The sequence below is a fragment of the Pogoniulus pusillus genome, chromosome 8 (genome assembly GCF_015220805.1).
Source record: "Pogoniulus pusillus isolate bPogPus1 chromosome 8, bPogPus1.pri, whole genome shotgun sequence".
Taxonomy (NCBI): domain Eukaryota; kingdom Metazoa; phylum Chordata; class Aves; order Piciformes; family Lybiidae; genus Pogoniulus; species Pogoniulus pusillus.
The window spans coordinates 25444350-25463186 of record NC_087271.1 but is presented as its reverse complement, the minus strand read 5'-3'; the positions used below and the strand labels follow the sequence as shown (position 1 = coordinate 25463186).

General features: G+C 49.5%; 1 protein-coding gene across 3 annotated transcripts in view; it reads left to right on the top strand.

Moving 5' to 3' along the window:
* Positions 1-18837, top strand: part of RNF220 (ring finger protein 220) — a 244999-nt gene that overhangs the window by 79189 nt on the left and 146973 nt on the right. The window lies entirely within an intron of this gene.

Below are 18837 nucleotides of genomic sequence, written 5' to 3'. Positions count from 1 at the left end.
TCTCCCCATTTCCCCTGACCTCTGTCTCAGTTCTCCTGAGCCAGCATTGCTTCTGCAGGTGAATGAGCCCTTCTCCAGTGCTTCAGCTAGCCTTTCAGTACCCCTTCCAGTTCCTCTGTTACCTTCTGAAGCATTGAGCTGAGTATCTCACCTTTTTTTTTTTCCTATAAGATGGGCAGTTTTTTTTTCCTCCTCCATGTGAAACTGAAAAATTAAACCTCTATGCTGGGATCAAACTGATGTTCAGGCAAGCTTTGTGGGACAAGTGTCCCTGGACACAGCTCACCAGCTTGGCAATCTCTTCCTCTTTCTACCTCTGTTTTTTATCCCCTGAGGCTATGGAGAGTACTTTGAAGATGTGAAACCAGTGCAGGTTCTGTGGAAAGCAGACACTGCTGGTAACACCCCTCTTAAACCAAACGAGTGTTCAAACACAATGTGCTTGACCATGCTGCTAAAGCACTGTGAGAAGGAAGAGAGAGGGGTTAGGTCTGTGCCTCTGCTCACCGTCATCTCTGTCAGTTCAGTTCCTGGTTCCCCACAAAAGTGACTGCAAGGTCAGGGACCAGAGCTGGATATAAGTCATATGTACAGCACAAATGAAACTGTCCATAAAAAGACAAAAAAGCTTCCTGATAAGCCAGGCACTGCAAAACTGATTGAGGTGTTTGGGATGTTGGGGAGATTTCAATGTACTTTGCAGCTAGGATGGTTGCAATTTAAAAAACTATTTTATTTTGTCAAATGTCTTTAGAAATGTTTGGAGAGATCCTTGCATGTGTCACAGGCTGGCAAGTGGATGAAGAAAGGGAATGAATCATGTCACTCGACTCTGTATTTAATCATATCAAACTGGTTTGGTTCTTCAACAAGTCAACATATATTATCTGTGTAGAAAAGGCATTTTACAGGACTGGGAGTCTAAATATCATTTATAAATATTTAATTCTACAAGTGATCTTTGCAAAAGAAGAATAGCTCTTCATTATCATACCTGTGTCTATTGAAATATCACCATTATTTATCATCCACTGTTGGTGCAGTGTCCTGCCTGGGACTGGAAGAGTTATTTTGTACTGGAAGCTGCCACAAGGCTTGTCCCATCCTTCTCCCCATGCAAGGCACTGTATGAACTGGGATGCACAGCCCTGACCCTCTCTGCCCTGGCCCCTGACCACACCAGTTCAGCAGCAAGACGGTCATACTGCTCAGGGACCCAGCGCCTGGGTTTGAGAGAACCTCATGCCACCAGACTTCTTCTTAGCCTAAGAATAAGAGCTGCCAAAATCCCCTCTGACAGATAGCTTTTTGGAGCACTCGTTGTCCATCCTGCTGTGAAAGTGTCCTGCTCTGCTGCAATCCAGCTCCTTTTACAGTTGCCAAAGTGAACCATAAAAAGCAGTGGCTGCCCCACTCATCCCATCCCATCCCATCCCATTCCTGTGGCTTTCTGCCTGTTTAATCTCTCTGACATTCAGCCCAGCTTTGCCCTGCTCTGTTTTGACTCCTGACAAGCCTTTCAATTTGCTCTCCTCTCTGAAGAGCTGAGAAGCCATTGATAGCTCTCCCCCTGAATTATTGAACCTCGGCGTCAGGTTTCGAGCCCCAGGGAGCGGCCCCACACGCGTAGGACTCTAAGGCAGCCATTGATCTGCAGGGCTCAGGTTCAGCTTGCTGCTGGCACACGCCTGTCCCCGGGTCCCCAGGCAGCTGTGACTCCCTGCGTACATGGCTTCTTGCTCTGCTGTGGGAGGGGACTCCCACCTTTTAGGGCCGGGGCTCTAAATGATGCCGCCTCTGGGGTCTGCACCTCACAATGTCGTCTTCCCGATATTTGACAAGGATGAGAGGAGTTGGACTTGTTCCTGGCCTGCTGCACATTTGTGACCAACCTGACAGCTCAGGAGTTTTGTGCTCTGTGTATCTCTGTGCCCCCTCCTGTGAGACACAAGTGTGCCATTGAGCTAGCAGAAGTGTTTGGAGCACCAAGACTATCTGCTGGAGCAAGAGAGCCAGGAAGGGACAAAGGATTAGTCACTCTTCTTAGAGATACAAACCTCCCTGTAGTAGACACAGTGGCAGAGAGTATCTCATTTAAATCCAGCTGGCATCTTGCCCCAACTACCTGGAGCTTGCCTCTTGTCATTGCTGCACGGGCTGATCAGAAAACAGATTCCCATTCATACAACAAATAACTCTTGGCATTTTTATATGCTGTTGTGAATTATTTTCCCAGTACTCTGGGAATGTGTACCGACAGCTGTAGAAAGCCAGTAATGGTTTTCACCATGTTTTTAAGAGGAACATTCTTTGTCTGCTTTTTTCACTGCTGCCCTTACAGCCACCACACTATGACAGGGAGCAAGGTGTAGGTAACCCAAACACACCAGCCCCATGTCACCATGCATGTCCCCAGGCACCTCTGGGCAGTGCTGATTGCCCAGGAGAGAGCAGATACCTTCCCTTACACACTCAGGCCATTTTTAGTCTTTGTACACTCCATGGCCCTTCTGCCTGGGGCTGGCATGACATAGACATTGCGGGAGATGGTCTAGGAGCCAGAGTGCAAATGTGATTCAGTAAGAGGGGAAGAGAAAGGGCAAGTGTGGATTTTATTAAGTGGTAACACATCTTCAAATCAGATTATGGGAAATTTTCGGGGGCACCATGACATTGATTGGCTGGGCAAGAGTTGGCGAGGCTGTGTGGGAGCATGTCGGAGCATGTGCAATCGGATCCCTTCCATTAGCCTGATCAATAGCCACCGCGTGGGGGGAGTGGACAGGAGTGTGGACAAAACTGCATAAATATATATGTGAAAGCCAAGAAATCACATTACAGCCAAAGAATCCGAGCACAACACGGGTAACCCTTTCACCCCTGCACCCAGGCCAGGGGGGAGCATTAACCCTTTCAGAGCAGCCCTCTGACTGCTGTGCTGGATTAAAGAACGCCCAGGTTGTGGCTTGGTGTAGAGTAGGAAGAAGTGAGGCACCTCTCCCCTGTGCCCAGCTTGCTGGAGGCCAGGTGTGTTACTTTGGCTGAGAAGTTTCTGAAGGCATTTGTTCTCATGTGCATGAAATGTGGTCAAGCACTGGGAGCGTGGGCAGCAGTGTATGCTAAGTGCCCCCTCCTGCAATGTCCCCACCACTCTTTGCAGTGGGGTGCGTCTGTTGCAACATGCAAGTGGATTAGTGTCAGACACTGCACCTGTGTGCTGCACAAGGAGATGGAACTGGCAAAGGGTTGGAGAGTCACTGCAGAGCTGAGGTAAGCCCAGCCTGCAGTCAGATCTTCCACCATCTCTTCCCATTAGTAATTTGCTGTGCAGCCTCAGAAGACTAGAAGCTATGGGTCTTTCTTCTGCATGCAGTATCTCAAGGCCCTCACAGACAGGCAGAGCTGAGTGCACCCAGATCAGGGCAGCCTGATGGCATTGTGGGAGAAGCAGAAAGGGAAAACAAACACTTTGTGTGGGACAAAAGGGAGCATAGCTAGGGGAGGGGAGGTGTTGTCCAAGAAGGAGAAAGGTAGAGAGCTATCATCAGAGAGAAATAACACGTTTATAAAATCTTCTCTGCTTCTTACAGTCTTAGGAATTTGTAGGGAAACAACACAGACTTTGTTGTCCTCTGAGCCCATCTCTTTTATATCTCACATTCGGGATTTATGGACACAAAAAAACGACAGAGGATGGAATGCAGCTGCAAAGACCTTCCTGCTGTCACCTGCAGTGTGGTCCAGAGCCCCAGGATTTCATGTCCCTCTCCACCAAGTTCTGCTTATCACATTTCCAGGCCCTCCTCAGCCAAGCTTGCCTTCCCAGTCCTGTTTTGACACTTCTAATTAGCAGATATTTAACACCTTGTTTTGCTTGGACTCTGCCTTCAGCCAGACAACACATCAATGGCCTTTGACTTCTCCCCTGACCCTGACTAACCTGGCAGTGCAGCGCTCTTGGCATCACTCTGAACACATCCTGTCCAATTTCCTCCTACTGCCCTCTGCCCCCCTGGTCCCCATGGCCCTCGCAAGCTGCACTGGGACAAAGGCATGGGGAGCTGTGGTGCAGAGCCTTAGAGCCTTTCCCTTCGTAAGCTCTTTCCTGAGCATGATTTAAAGCTCCAAAGCAAGAAGAGGAGAAAAAAAAAAAAAAGGAAAGACAACCTGTAATAAAGTTAGCACTCTGCTTATTAAGGGGAAAAGGCTGTGCTTTACTTATACTAACATTAATTAGATAGATATATAGGGAGCAAAGAGGCCTCTAGGAGATTTATACAGAGGCCCTGAAGATGGATGTGAGGACTGACAGACAGCAGCTCCAGCTACAGTAGAGTGCCAGGAAAAGGGTACCTGTGATGAGGAGCCAAAGAGACAGTGGTCTCAGGGAAGCTACAGTGCAGCAAGTATTAGGGCCAGTGGGGATGTTGAGACCTGCCAAAAACACCTGGGGAAGCCATAAAGCTGAAAGGATGTGCAGATGGGGAGTACCAGGGAGATTTCTGAGAGCATCCTCAGAGAGGAACATGCCTCTCTCTCCTGTTCCACTCTCTGGTACAGTCAGGCAGAGATAGTGGCAGCTAAGGTCTTTCAAGCAATAGTTTGCCTTTCATGCTTTGGAAACCTGTAGTCATCCGGATGCCATTACCAAATCGAGGGGACAGTGCTTATTTTCGTTATGAGACTTTTTCTCTCTCTTCTCTTCCTCCCTGCATCAATCAAATATTTTTATACTATTCCCATCACCAGACAGACTGCAGAGCAGAAAACTGATCACCTCTTTTTTCTTATGCCCCTGCAGAAGGCTGATTTCTTACCCTCTGATCAGAGCAGGTCCTCTCCTGATCAGTGCATTATGCTGAGAAGGGAGACAGGTTCCTGTCCCAGCTACCCCAGCCCACATGCCACAGCCACATGCAGTGGGGCATAACTCTGTGTATGCCACTAACACAACAGAACATATGACCACCTTCTTGGTTCTTCTGGGCCTGTCCTTGTGACCATCTGGACCATCATTTTCTAATGTTCCTGCATGGGGAGATGACCCCAGCCTATGGGTCTGGCAGGGATAGCTGAGCCTATGCCTTGCACATGCTCCATGTTTTTGCTGTCTTCCGTCCTTCCTCATCTGTCAACCTGTAAAAAGCAGAACTCCTCACTAATCCTTTCCCACTGATGCTTCAGCAAGGACTAGTCTGTAAGTGGCCTGTGATACCTTTGCAACTACTGAACGCCCTGCTTCACCAAGAGATTTGGCATTCTTGGGCTGCTTTCTTTCTCCTCTAAACACTTATCTTACCTGCAAGGACAAGATCTAAGTGAGAAAGGAAGCTTAACTCTGTGTCCCCATAGCCCCAGTGGAGGGGCCTTGCTTGTCTTAGGACTGCCAGATGCTAGCACACTGGTGAGACAATTTTCCAGCCTGGAAAGCTGGAAGCAAGTTATCTTGTTAAATCTCCATTTTCATCTACTCTGTACATGAGAAGCTTCCAAGCAGAAAAGAGCCCAGGGCTGCTTGAGGAGGCTGCAACAGAGGTGGGAGTTCAGCTGAGGTCTTTTTGGTCCATAGCCTCATGCTCCATCACAGACCTGCCCTGCTCTTGGGTTAGGGCTTGTAAAAGCCTTATGGTTGCTGCTGACATGTGGAAGGGTGAAGGCCCTGAGCTTTGTATTTACAATTGCTCCAACAGACCTCTGTCAGGGCCACTCATCACCCTGTCGTCCCTTTGCTTTCTGATCTTGATTTCTTCATCCTGCCTAGGCAGTGTCCCCTCCCCTCTTTTCTGCTGCCTGGGTTAAATATAGCAGCTAACTTTGGTGGTGATTAGTAATAAAATTTTAACAAGCATCCATATCAACGTCTTTCTGTCACTTTTATGAGGCCATTTACAACAGGGAGATATAAGAGCACCTTAAATCTCCCTCTAACAGGAGGGGTCATGTCAAAAGGGTGAGAAGCAGAAGGCCCAATGTCCCATGTCACCTGCCTGGTGGTGCTGTAGGGGTCCCTGTCCCCATGATAGGGTGAGTGGCTCCCCTTTGTGCAGATGTTACTGGCTTGACCAGTCACTTTCTGGACCAGCAGGTGGAAAAGAGGAAGGGATACTGTGGGCTGCCAGTGCTTGCAGTCATTGCCCATCTGCAGAGAAGCACAATACAAGAGTAGCACTGGAACTGGAAGTGGGAACAGCAGTGCAAGGTTAGCTCAGGTCTTGGGGCAGGGCAGCTACCTCAGTGTGAAAGCATTGCACTTAGACAAATAAACTCCATTAGGAAAAGCATTCACATCAACTATTTTCCATTTGCCCCCAAAGCATGCTAGCAGTAAACCAGGAAATGTTACTGTTCCTCTGCCCAAGCTTACATTCTGAGCCTGACTCTACCCTGACACTGGCTACCTTTTTTTGGGAAAGGCTCATAAAAGTCATACACCCTTCCTTGTTTCTGACCCATTTGATTGCTCACCAAGGGCAAGGTTTGCTCCTGCTCCCAGCAGGGCGTATCTCCACTTCAGCCACATCACACCCAGCATAAGCAGGAGCAAGATTGAGTCCCTGCTGAGCAATATATGTGCAGGCAGCCAAAAGGATCCTTTTCAGGAGTACAGTAGAAGGAATAAGCTTTTGCCTCTCCTGTGTAGTTACATGTTCCAGCTCCACTCCTGTCTGTAGGCTTAATTTGTGAACAGTGATACTTGAAAACTTTCTGCCCCTGATATGGCTCAGCATGAGTGTTTCATCAGGCTAGGACAGGTTCCAGGTCTGGTCAGGCTCTGAGCTGACCACTGTGGACAAGCACAGTTTCTGAAGCATTGATTCAGCCAGCTAATTCAGTATGTGAGACTGCCCTGGATTTAGTCTGGTGGTGTTCTATGTTGTAAAGGTGAGAACTCCTTCCATCCCAGGTAAGAGGCAGCAGCTAACTTCACCTGCTGATGTCCCCATGCACCCAGAGAAGGGCATCAGGGATAGGAAGAGGTTCAGTCCCTTCCCCAGGGTCACAGGATCCTTTGGGTTGCTGGCAAAGTCCGCCATAGAGCCCCCATGTCTTGACAGCCAGCAGACCACATAGCTTCACAACTGCTCTGTGACACTCCTTTTGTGTGGGCACTCAGTTTCCTGTGCCAGAAGCATGGATCCAACACAGCTTCACCAAGGCTTTCAATATTAAGAAAAATGCCAAGGCTTGTGGTCTGAGTTTTGGGCAGAGGTTTAACTTTGTTCCTTTTTCTACTTTTGTTTCTTCAAAAAAAGGGGAATACACCTTTGAATAGTGAAATCAGAAAATAAGGAAGCAAAATGGGCCCAAAATGAGGGCTTGTTGGTTGTGAGCCACACCAGGTCTCTAGAAGAGCAACGTGCAGTGTCTTTGTAGGCAGCACAAACTTTGCAGGGAAAGTTACTTTTACATAACTAACAGATATTACAACTGATATACAGTAGTTATGTACATAACTAGTTTTCCAACCTCTTATCCTCTACCTAAATGCTAACTGTGCCAAGTGAGTAAATATGTCACCCATGCAAAGGCAATGGAGCAGATGCAGTCTTGAGCTGGAATTATAATTCACCGCTGCAAACCTGCTCCTTTCTGAAGAGGCCAGATGGAGCTGTGAGCATCCAATAACCTGGCAGAGCAGGCAGCAGGGGTGGTCAAACTCATTTCAGTAAAAATATCTGGTGTGGCCAACAGTAAAAACAAAAAGAGGAAAAGATGGGTACAAATGATTTTGATTTTGTAGTGAGGAGAGCAGAAGTGAATAGGTTGGCTAAGTCAGGCTTACTTTTTGCTCAGGAAAGGTGACTGAAAATTTCATTCTGGAGTCCAGTGGGATACACCAGCTCTCTGTTGCTGATGAAGTAGGAAGGTGATTCTTTAGTGTTGCTGTTTCCTATGAAAAGCCAAGTTGTGTGAATCAGCAGCTTGAGCAGACAGCATCTCAAGGACTGCTCCCTGTGTTGCTCTTAGGTCATGGGACAGAGCACTTGACCCCTGCTGGCAACTTGTGGGTGAGAGAAAATAGTGGCTGCTGTTGGGTTTAGATGGTGTTGGCTCTGGAAGTGCTTGGCAGTAGCAGAGCAATGATCCAATTTCTTGCTCCCACACCACTCTGTTGAGTTTCTCTTGGAGCCCAGGCTCACCCTGGGCTGGTATTTGGGTGTTTTTCCTGATTACTTCCCTGGATCCAATGAGACATTTGTAATTCTGGGAGCAGGAGGACCCCGATGCTCCTTCTGCGCATCGCTTCATGTTGCTACTGAGAGAGAGGGCCTTTGTACCTCACATGTCCTGCATGTTCTTGGCACTGTAAATAACATTCTCCATCCTTGGCACCCACAGATGCTTCCATCACATGGACACATGTTCAGTGTGCATGTCACTGACAGAAACCTGGGATTGCCAGAGTGACCTGTTTGCAGAGATGAATTGTCTGAACTTGTCAGGCTCAGGCACCTCAAGGCCCGTTAAAGGACAGGATGCAGAGAATGGTGCCAAGGGCACCCAGAATGGTGCCAAGGGCATCCCACGAGTGGTGGGATGCAGGGGTAGCCCTGCTCTATGGGGTTAGAGCTTGCTCTGGTAGGAGGTCAAAAAGGCAAAGTTTCTTGGGAGGTGAATTATCAGTGGGAGCAATATCAGCAGGTCAAGCACATCGGTGCTGGGGTAATACAGTTAAGGTGCAGAGCCTTGGAGGGAGCCCGGCCGAGGAGTGCAGCATTAAAGCAATGAGCCCAGCTTAATCTGCCCCAAGTGAGGGCAGTGGGGTCTTTAATATTGTGTCAGGCTCGCAGGCCCTTGTTGGCGGGTTATTCTTCACGGCAGCTAATGCCACTGGGCTAACTGAATTAGCCCCTCCTTGCACGGGGTGAGCGTGGGGTTGCCGGGAGGGCGATCGTGCCTCGCAGCTGCAGGAAGAGCGAGTGATGGCCTGGAAATTCAATCAGGTGAGGAGCTGCCACCATCCCCAAAGGACAGGGAGCAGCCGAATTGGGAAGGAGAGCCCGGGACGGGGACGCCGGTGCCTGGCTTCATGCCATCCCTAGGCCGCTTGCCTTCTGGGATCTTCTCCCTGCTCTGGAGAGCAGGAAGTGCCACCCTGCAGCTCTATGTCAGTCAGCCCTCTAGAAGTGCCTGAGTGGAGAGCCCATCCATACCATCGTGCTTGCTTCCAGATGGCTCACCACTGGTTGTGGTTCTCTCACACATCTGTAAGGAAACACAACATGCTGGGACATCCAGCCCCCAGCTCCCTTGCAGCATTTCTGTTTGATTTGAGACAAAGTCTTGCCAGTGAGCAACAGCTTGGCCCAAGGAACTGGGAAGTGGTCTTTTTCCTGTCTTTGTTCTTGAGACAGTGTCCCCCTATCAAGCTGCTGAGTGATTCTCTGCAAAACCCTGTGGGGCGTGCAGGCAAGGAGCACAGCTAAGTGGCTGGGTACAGCAATGGTTCATCACAGCCAGGACTCATTTTCTACTCTTTATGTTAAGGAAAAATGGAAATCTGATTTCATAGGTGTTTGCTTGTTGTCTTCCAAACTTGCTTTCTCTTTCACATCTAATTAAATGCACACCCCTGGCATATACTGCTGCACATCCTGAATGAGCAATGATGTCCATGCCCACCATCACCTGGATGGTGCTGAATCCAGAAGGCCTCGCCTGTGTGCCAGGAGCCCAGCCAGCCTGCACCCAGGCAGTGATACTTTCTTAGCCAAAAGGGCAGGAGCAGCAGGAGGAGACATGGAGGATGCTGTGGTTGCAGCGGCTCAGAGGGCAAGTCCCTCTCACCCCACTACACCAGACTTTTCCCTAGCTGGCACTGCCATTCCTTTGCCCCCACTGCTGGGGCTGATGCAGTCCTCTTTCCTTTTCCAGGTGCCCCTTTGATCTTCAAACAGGCCCCATCTTACTCCACCCCCACTTCTCTGACATTGTTATAAATGGAGGCTTTAGCCACCTTTAAATAGTCCTATCTATCAGACAAGCTCATGTCAGCCATAAATTCTGTAGTAATGATGATTTTCTAAATGGGTTGACCAAAGCTATTTCCGCTTCAGCCTCAAGTTACTGCACTTGTTCCCCTCTGAAACTGGCAGCCTCATTTGTTGGCCTTCTAATTGTCATTTCTCCCATATGAACTTGGGCAGGAGCTGGAAGGAAAACTGACCCTGCTGCCTTCTGCTGCACATGCAGAAGGAATGCCCGCAGAAGCCCACCATATGGATGCCCTTACCTCTTGCTGCTCTCCCCTCCTTCCTCAGCCATGTGAAACCAGCCCCGATGTGTGAAAACTGTAATTGCAGGTAATCCCCTGGTGCTGTGCATGGTTTGAATTTGGTACAACAGGAATGTGAAGGAAAGAAAGGGAATTACTGCCCAGATGTGCTGAGGGCAAACATCTGCACGAGTCATCAATGCACATCTGGCTGCAGCAGCCTGCACTTGGTAGTCCAGCTGGTCACTTTTTAGCCAGTTGGGTCTGTCTGAAGACCACACTAAGGGTAGGGAATGGACAGCCCAGGACTGGGAACATTAGGCTAATAGAGAAATTGCCCTGTTCACCTGATATTGTAGGTGATATTGGGTCACACAGACATTCTCTGCCTTAGTTTTTTTAAGTTAAAAATAAATGAAAACTGTCAGAAACGTATCTCAGGGTACCCATCTAGCTCTTCTGGAATGGAAAGTGACCACGGTACCCTATCCAGCTTTCCCTGAGGCTAGCACTACTTTGCATCCCCCAGTGAGGTGCTGAGCAGAGGAGCTGATTTCTACCTCCATGTGCAGTTGGAGTCAGTGAGGTGGGTCCCTGCCTATGCTCTATTTCACTTGAGCGTCATCCCAGAGCCAGGAATCTTTCTGCAGAAATCCTGCCTTAAGGTTCAGTCCTGCAAGGCTGAACACTTCTCGGTGCGAAGCTCACAGAGCAAAGTAAAGGATTTCTGTCCTGCCTTGCAGGATCAGGCCTTTGCAGAGCAAAGTGAGGTAGGATGAGCAGAGCAAGACTCATGTACCATCAGCCCTGAAAGGTCTCTTTTGCTCCAGGTGCCATGGACTTGATCTGTTTACACTGAATAGGGATGGAAAGCCTCTAACACAGAGATGTACCCTTAGTAATTTCTTGCATTTCCTAACAAACCACTCCTGTGCCCTGGGAAAGCTACTGGGACCCAGGGAAAGCAGAAAGGGCTGAAGAAGCAGGAGGACTCAGGCACAGACAGGGCCTGTGGTCTTGGTGAAGTGAGGCCGTTAATGTCCAACACCTGGTTTCTGTGCGGGCTCAATCTGTTGGTGAGAGGATGGGACAAGAATCAGGGAGATGAGAGAGATACCAGGCAAGTGGCTGAAGATCCACTCATTGCCATGCTCTAGGACAAGGGCTGGCCCTGGGGGGCATTTTAACAGAGCCTCATCCATGAGGTAGCTGACCCAGCTCAGTCTCCTTGATGGAAAAGACCTGCTGGACCCTCTCATCCTGACCCCTCGCCTCTGAGGTCTCTTTGGAAATGTGCATGGTCAGGGTGTAAATCCTTTCTGTCTGTGAGCTGTCCTGTGCTGGGGAGGGGATGCTGGAAGGGCTTTAAGCAGCAGGCGTGGGTGTCATGTCTCTTCCCAAGAGTGGCAAAGCACCTCTAGTAAGGAGCCTGCTTGGCTCTAACCCAGAAGCAAAAGCATCTTCTGTTCAGTCACCTACACCCCTGTGTGCCTGCCCACCCTCAAGAAAAGCAGTCTGACCTCGCTCAACGAGGAGGCAGGCAGCTTCCTAGATACCCCCCTGGCTTTCCAAGGGCAGTGCGGGTGTCAGAGGCATTGTCTCTTTGGAAATTAATTTTCCTGTCGATTTCCTTATTTCTCTTAATTGATGAGGGGCAAGTCTTAGGCATGTTGCCAGCGGCACAGCCACAGCCTCCCGTAGGTATCGGCGGAGCCAAAAGCACTAGCGCCGAGGGCTAGGGAGTGTAATGAACTCTCCAAGGACTCGTTGCAGCTCAGTCCGTGCTCTAGATTAGCTGAGGAATCATCTGGCCCAGCTATTAACTGTCCCATTTAACATCATAAATTATTAACCTAATTTTGAGGAGGGTTAGTGACAGATCACACTGATTTTGTCAGCTTCTCTGCAGCCTCTTGCACAGCCTGCAGAGCTGGGTAAGCCGCGGGCAGAGCCTGAGGGTCAGTGACTCCGGAGGAGAGAGACAGGACAGCACAGCCTGGCTGCTGGCAGAAGGACCAGCTCTGCCTCCTCTTCCAGCCCAGTGGGGAGCTCAGCGAGAGCCCGGGCAGATGGGATCCTCCGGTGGAAATGGGAGATGTAGGAGCTGCCCACAGGGAGGAGCAAAGCCCCCTGCTTAACCGACACCCACACCCACGTGTGGCACATCTGCACCCCTGTGCATGGGCGTTCAAGACCTCTGCGGCTTGCTCAGTACCGGTATGTGCTGCCCACCCTCAGTGCAAGCCGTTAGCAGAGGTGCTTTTTAGTTTGTTTAAGCAGCTATCTGAATACTTCTCTAGTTTGTATGACAAAGGCCTGGGATCAGAAGATTTTAATCGCTACACTTGTAGACTAGAGCTTGTGCAAAATGTTTCCTTCCTGGGAAAAGCTTTAAACAAAACAGGGGTAAAGTGGATTCTTTGGTATAAAAGTTTAACCCATTTGGAAGTTTTTCTCCCAGCTGATTGAACCATAATGAAAATTTAAGTGATGTCATCTTTTCTTTACCCTTTATTTTTCCTTGAGAAGAGGGATGTGTGAAGGAAGAAGGGGCCGAGGATTGCACTCAAACCAGCATTTTTTTTAATTGAGTGGAAAATTTTTGAAGTCATTTGGTCTGTTGAAGAAAACATACAAACCTGAGGGAGAGCAAGCACTGAATCCTTGTAAATTGCCTCTTTCATTCTGGCATCATAAAAAGGACTTTTTGTTTCCCTGTGAGCAGCTGTGCTGCTCGGTGCTGCCTGTCCGTGGTGTGTGAGTGTGTGTCCCCGAGCTGGCCATGTACATGTCCCCGTGCTGTATCCCACAGAGGGACAGCATTTGGGAGTCAGCATAGCCCACAGACCCACTCCCCTTTGCTTCAAGCCTGTGTGAAGTTCAGTGGCTGTAGGACCAAGCTTCGCTTTCTGCCACACATTTCTCTGGCTGGAGCTGCTGGAGGTCAGGATCAGCAGGCTCCATTACTGTAAAACAAACCTCCCCCAAAGCCTCAACACAAGCACAAAGAAGTGCTTTTGATTGTGGTGAGGGCACGGAAAGGTGTCAGAGTCTGCATTAAACTGGCAAGAGCCTGTACTGCTAACCTTGGAATACCCATCTACTGACCAAAAGTGCCTGTAGCTCCCAGCATGCTGCTGCCACTTTTTCCCTTAGTGAAATGGGGGGCCCTGAATCGGCAAACACACAGCACTGATGTTCTCATACTCCTTTCGCTTGATGCAAGGCTTCACTCACCTGCAGAGTAGAGAAGGTGCAAGGAAATTGCCTTCACCTGAGGCCTGAACGTGGCAGTGCAGATGCAGCACAGACCCTCCCAGGACGGATGCAGGGCACATGGCAGTGAAATACAGCGCCCTGCCATAAAACATGCACTGCTAGTCTATATATTTTGCAATCCCTTTAAAAGACTTTTCTTTTTTTTAAATTTTTTTCTTTAAACCCCTCACCCCAGCTCCCTCCCCATTCTCCCCCCAAAAAATTATTATAAAGAATTATTGCCATTAGTACGTCTTTCCCAGTGAAAGGAGAAAATCGCCTCATTCATAATTTATGCCCTCAATTACTATTAATAAAGAAATATTTCAGCAGAAAATCGCCTGGGAAAATTACACGTAACATTGCATTAACATTCTATTTGAACATTTTCATCACATTTGTTATAGAGTTAATAAGAGGGATATGCTCCCCTGACTTCTTCATGAAATTATGGGCTGCCTATGATAGTTTAATCTTTTAGACTTTATATAATATATTCACTTTACTAATTGAGCTATCCAAGGAGCAGTTAGGGATGTTCTTAAACGTGGAAGACAAAGTAATCAGGGCCATGACTTCCTGATGGGAAGATCTCCTTCCGGAGATGAGGAGCCACACGTGTGAGGAGCACACACGTATGTGTTTGTGCGCAGATGTGCCGCTCCGTTAGCCCTTCCCTTTTATGTCCTGCCTGTACTTGGAAGCGAATGTGAACGAAGGCTGGAGGTGGTTTGCAGACTGGTAAAGTATTCCCCGAAAGCCATTAGTATTTCAGAGTGAAAGAGGGTCTGAGTGAGCTTAAATAAGCTTTTCTTCTTGGAATAAGAAATGTTCAGCATGCTGAGCTTGTCTCAGGAGTAGTACCTGGTGCAGAGAAGCCTTTATGCCCAAACTCATCCCCACCCACAATCATACACAGACCACCTCAATAACCCTGGACAAGGAGTTATGCTGGGGTAGATGACCCCTCTTCTGCTCTCCTTGGAGACTCTGCTTCACCAGGTAGTGTGATCTGGAGCATGTGGTGCTGCCCAGGGTACAAAGAAACCCAAATAGCTTAGAAGCAATAAGCAAAGTGAGTGTGAGTACTGAGAGAAGATAGACACTGATCTAGGGCACCATGACAGTTCCACCATGGCATTGCTCTGGACAGTCTATTTGTCTCCAAAAAGACTTGAGCAACAGGAAAGCCTTGATAACTCTTCTCCTCGCGCACCTGCAGCCAGGGACCTACCACAGTAAGTGGAACCTTGGTTCAGACTTAGCTGCTCTTGGACCCTTCCTTGCACAGAGGCAGCATTGTACACCAAGATCGGAGCCTCTCATCCAGTTTGGGAGTTAGATGCAGAGCAGGGTCTCTCTGTGAGATCCTCCTTTCTCCTCCATGTACACATGAGATGTCATTTACCACAGGGTGTGATCCAGAGCTCTTGTTTTCAAGCAGGAGCCTTCCCAAGGCAGCAGTAGGCAGTGGTTTGGGCCTGCACCATGTGGAACAGGGCTGCATGATCATCATGCTAGAAGGTTGCTCACTTATTAAGCTTAGGTACATCCAGCCATGAGAAGGTGCTGAAGGGGGTTCATCACTACTGAGCAAGGACCCTGCCACCAGGAATGAAGGCAAATCTCTGTTAGCTGCTCCTGATGAGGGAGACTGCAGGAGCACAGGACCAGCTGCTTCATTTCACAGCTTCAGGGTGCTCACGTCCCCCTTGCAACCACTGAGACCAGACATGGGTAGGGAAAGAGTGGCAGGGCATGAGGTAGCTCACGGGCTTGTAGGTGAGGATTTGCAGTCACTCCCAAAGCACTCTTGTGGTTCCCAGACTCTACAGACTGGTGGCCAATATTGACTGCAAGCCAGTGAGTTAACAGAATCTTTCATGCATTGGGACTCATTAAACAGCAAACAAAAGCCTGTATGTTGCCAACTGAGCCCTGCTGAAGGCAGGCCCTGTAGGTGAGGCAGACTGGGACCATAGAAGACCCCCAATATGGGAGGTGACCAGGTGAGCCCCCATCACCTGCCAGCAGACCACAGACAGTGCATCCCACCAGAGATGGAAATCAGTGTGGGAAGAGTGTGAGTGGGTACTGGCAGTAAGTTCCCATCCAACCCATCCCTAGTATTTTGTCTGTTCACAATGTCATCAACCCATCAGGCCTGGCCAGGTTCAAGCATTAAGACCCCTGGTGTGACATCCATTTCCTCACTAGGAAGAGGGATCTAAGGTCCTGCCAGCTCTGTCCTCCCAGCCAGTGTGAGCCTGTCAGGGAGACAGGGGTGGGTGTGTGGCAGCCCAAACTTGTGACTTTCCTCTGCAGTGTGAGCTATGAGGAGCAAAGCATATCCAGAGACATGCAGCTCCATTAATACTTTCATGGCAGAACGTGGTTGTCCACAGCCAGTTTCTCGTGGGATTCACTGCATCTTCATTGCTGAGCTTGCAGCCTTTTTCCTAGGTAATGGTTTGCTACCAGCCAGCACTGATGGAGGCTGTGGCCATCTAGTCTGCTACTGAGCCATGATGGGCAAGAAACAGCCCAGGTGCTTCACCTTCCAGATGGGCCACAAGCTGCTCTATGTGCAGACACATGAGAGTGTGGGCTGTTGGGCATCTTTCCAGAGACCACACAGGCAGCCTGTGCATGGCAGAGGCTGAGAAAGGTGAGACACAGAATGTCCACCCCAGGGATGGCCAGTGCCTGGTCATGGGCAAGATGGACCATACTGTAAACAGGACAAGGCTTGTAAACAGGGCTCCAGCTGGGATAAATTTAGCCCATTGGGGTTGCAGCCCCGGCGTGGCAGGACACAGTGTCAGAGCATTGTCGAGAGGAGAGAGGGAGAAAGAGGCTGAATAAACAAACACAGCTTGTCCCTTGGGGGGTTGGTCCCAGCGTTGTTATTTCAGCCGGACAATTGCCCTGCAGATCGAGGGAACAGGCTGGAGTTCAAGTGAATCTGGCTTCCAGCTCCCTGCTTTTTACATTGTGTTTTCACATGGGAATGTATCCTGCCATACCTAGGGAGTGTCTGTACCCGTGTGTATGGGTAACTCCATGGATACTCCATGCACATTGCAGGGCTGGCACACAGAGACTTGGGATGTCTTAAAGCCCAGGCGAGGCCAAGTAACTTGATGTTGGCTGTCACATTGGAGTTTGCTTTACCCATGTGCACAGCCCAGACTAACACCTATGGGTGTCCAGGAGCAAACATGCAAGGTGATCTGTGTTCTGCATACATCTGTACCTGCCTCTGTGGGCAGTCACAGCTCTGGAGGTGCCCCTCCACAGCAGAGAGGACAGTGTAGAGGTGAAAGCCTTTGCAGGACTTTAGAAATGGAGATCAGGACACCTGAGGTTTTTTTTTTCCCCTAGTTCTGTCATGGGGTTTGGAGAAGTCATCTTCTCTTGACAAAATCATCCATGATCTCAGGAGCAAAGGGCATGGACCTTCTCTGTCAGTCCTGCTCTGTGAGGACCTAAGTTTTTTCTAAAGGCTGTGTTTAGAGGCAGCCTAATTTTCATGTCTTAATTTTATTTTTCTCACATCTCTCTGTCACACACATACACATGCACACTTCTATTGGAAAAACGATTTTAATACCCATGGCACATTGTCCTGGTGTGATATAAAATCCAATGACATTTGGCATTTGGAAAAGGTCACTTCTCCCATCAGGATTCATTATCCTACCTCAGCCTGGGAAGCCATGGGGTTGCCCCCGCCTTCATGGACCCCTTGCCCCCTCCCTGGCTGTGGCAGGCGAGCAAGGAGAGGGGTTGAGGTGGCCACACTGGGGACTTTGGCAGTGTCAGGGCAGTCTCTGCAGTGAGGGGGTCTCATTTCTCATGTCGATGTCCCTGCCCTTCCTGGTGCATTCATTTTCCCACCTGCCACAGGGCAAGAGGAGTTACAGGGACACGCTGTTGGAAGGGCTGGTGCTGCAAAGCCACCTCTTCTGGGTGCCCTGGGTTTGAAGCAGCTTTTGTCTACCTTCCCCTCTTCACTGCTCCCTCTCTGTTCCCTTTCAAGCAGGAGCCGGCTGTTGTAGTGCCCTCACTCTGCACAGCTGCAGAAGGGAAACGCTCCCCTTCCCTCTTTCACTTGTTCAATTTTTTGGCTGGGTTGGTTGGAAAGTGCTTTTCACCACCTAGGCAGAACTGAGAAAGAAAGTGGAGGGGATATGGAAATCCCAGCTCCCTGCCAGCTTCATCAACAAGCATGGGGTCCCTAGCTGCCCTACTCTGGCTGCAGTAGCACTTGAGGAGCTTTGCCTGTCTCTTGGTGATTGCCCACGAAGCAGGTTGGAAAGGCATCTCCTGGTGCACAATGATGGTGAGGGATAGCATATGAAGAGTGGGGGATGCTCTCAAGAGGGCAGGTGTGACTGTCCTGGGGAGTTTGCATGTTTTTGTCTTTCCCTGGAGTCACTTCTGCTCAGACATCCCTATCTTTGTCCAAGCTGTTCCTTGGAAAGACAGAAGGGAGCAGGAGGATGAAACCTGATGTGGGGGCTGCCTGGGAGTGCTCAGGGGGTGCAGTTCCATGCAGGACAGAGCATGGGCTGCTCCCTAGCAAGCCATCCCATGGGCAGGAGGCCTGGGAGCAAGGACTTCTCACCCCTTGATCACAAATTACCCTGGGGGACACCTCGGGCAAGTCATTCACTTCTGTAGCCTCATTTCCCACCAGGGGAGGGGAGAGGGAAGTGTGCAGTGGGCTCAGGGCTGCAGGAAGGGCAGGAGCAGTTGTTCCCGAGGGGAGGAGGATTTTTTTTGCAGCAGGGTATGGAACTTGATGCCTGCTGACGATGACTTCTCAGAGTGCTGAGGGTGATGGTGAGTGTAGCCCCTTCCCACTGTATAAACACCGATGAGTTATGGGTACCCCAGCCTCTAATTATGCAGTCAGCCCCAAATAGGCTGTGTCTAACGAGGCTGACAGACTAATATCTCAAGAGCCCTTAATGCGTTATCATCTCTTGCTGTACGACCTCATATTTATAACTGCTCTGGTGGGAGGTTGAGAAATGTCCTTCTCTTCCCCCAGCCCCCTCCCCAACTTTCTCCACCCTGGAGCAGCAGCTCTTCAGCCTCATCTGTTAGGTTCAGGAGGAGAGAGGTGACTTCTCTCCATCCATCACCAGCAGAGTTTGCGCTATTAGATGATTAAAGACATTTTTTATAATATTTGGAAGAGGCTTTGAAACGTCTCTCCAAGGCTGTGATTAATGCCTGCTTAACCCTCGCCTGGCCAGGACGGTGTGGTGAGGAGGTGGGCACATCTTGGTTGTCACCTGGCCGTTGGGCACTCCGAGCCCTGACAAGGTGTGATTCATGAGCACAGGACGCCT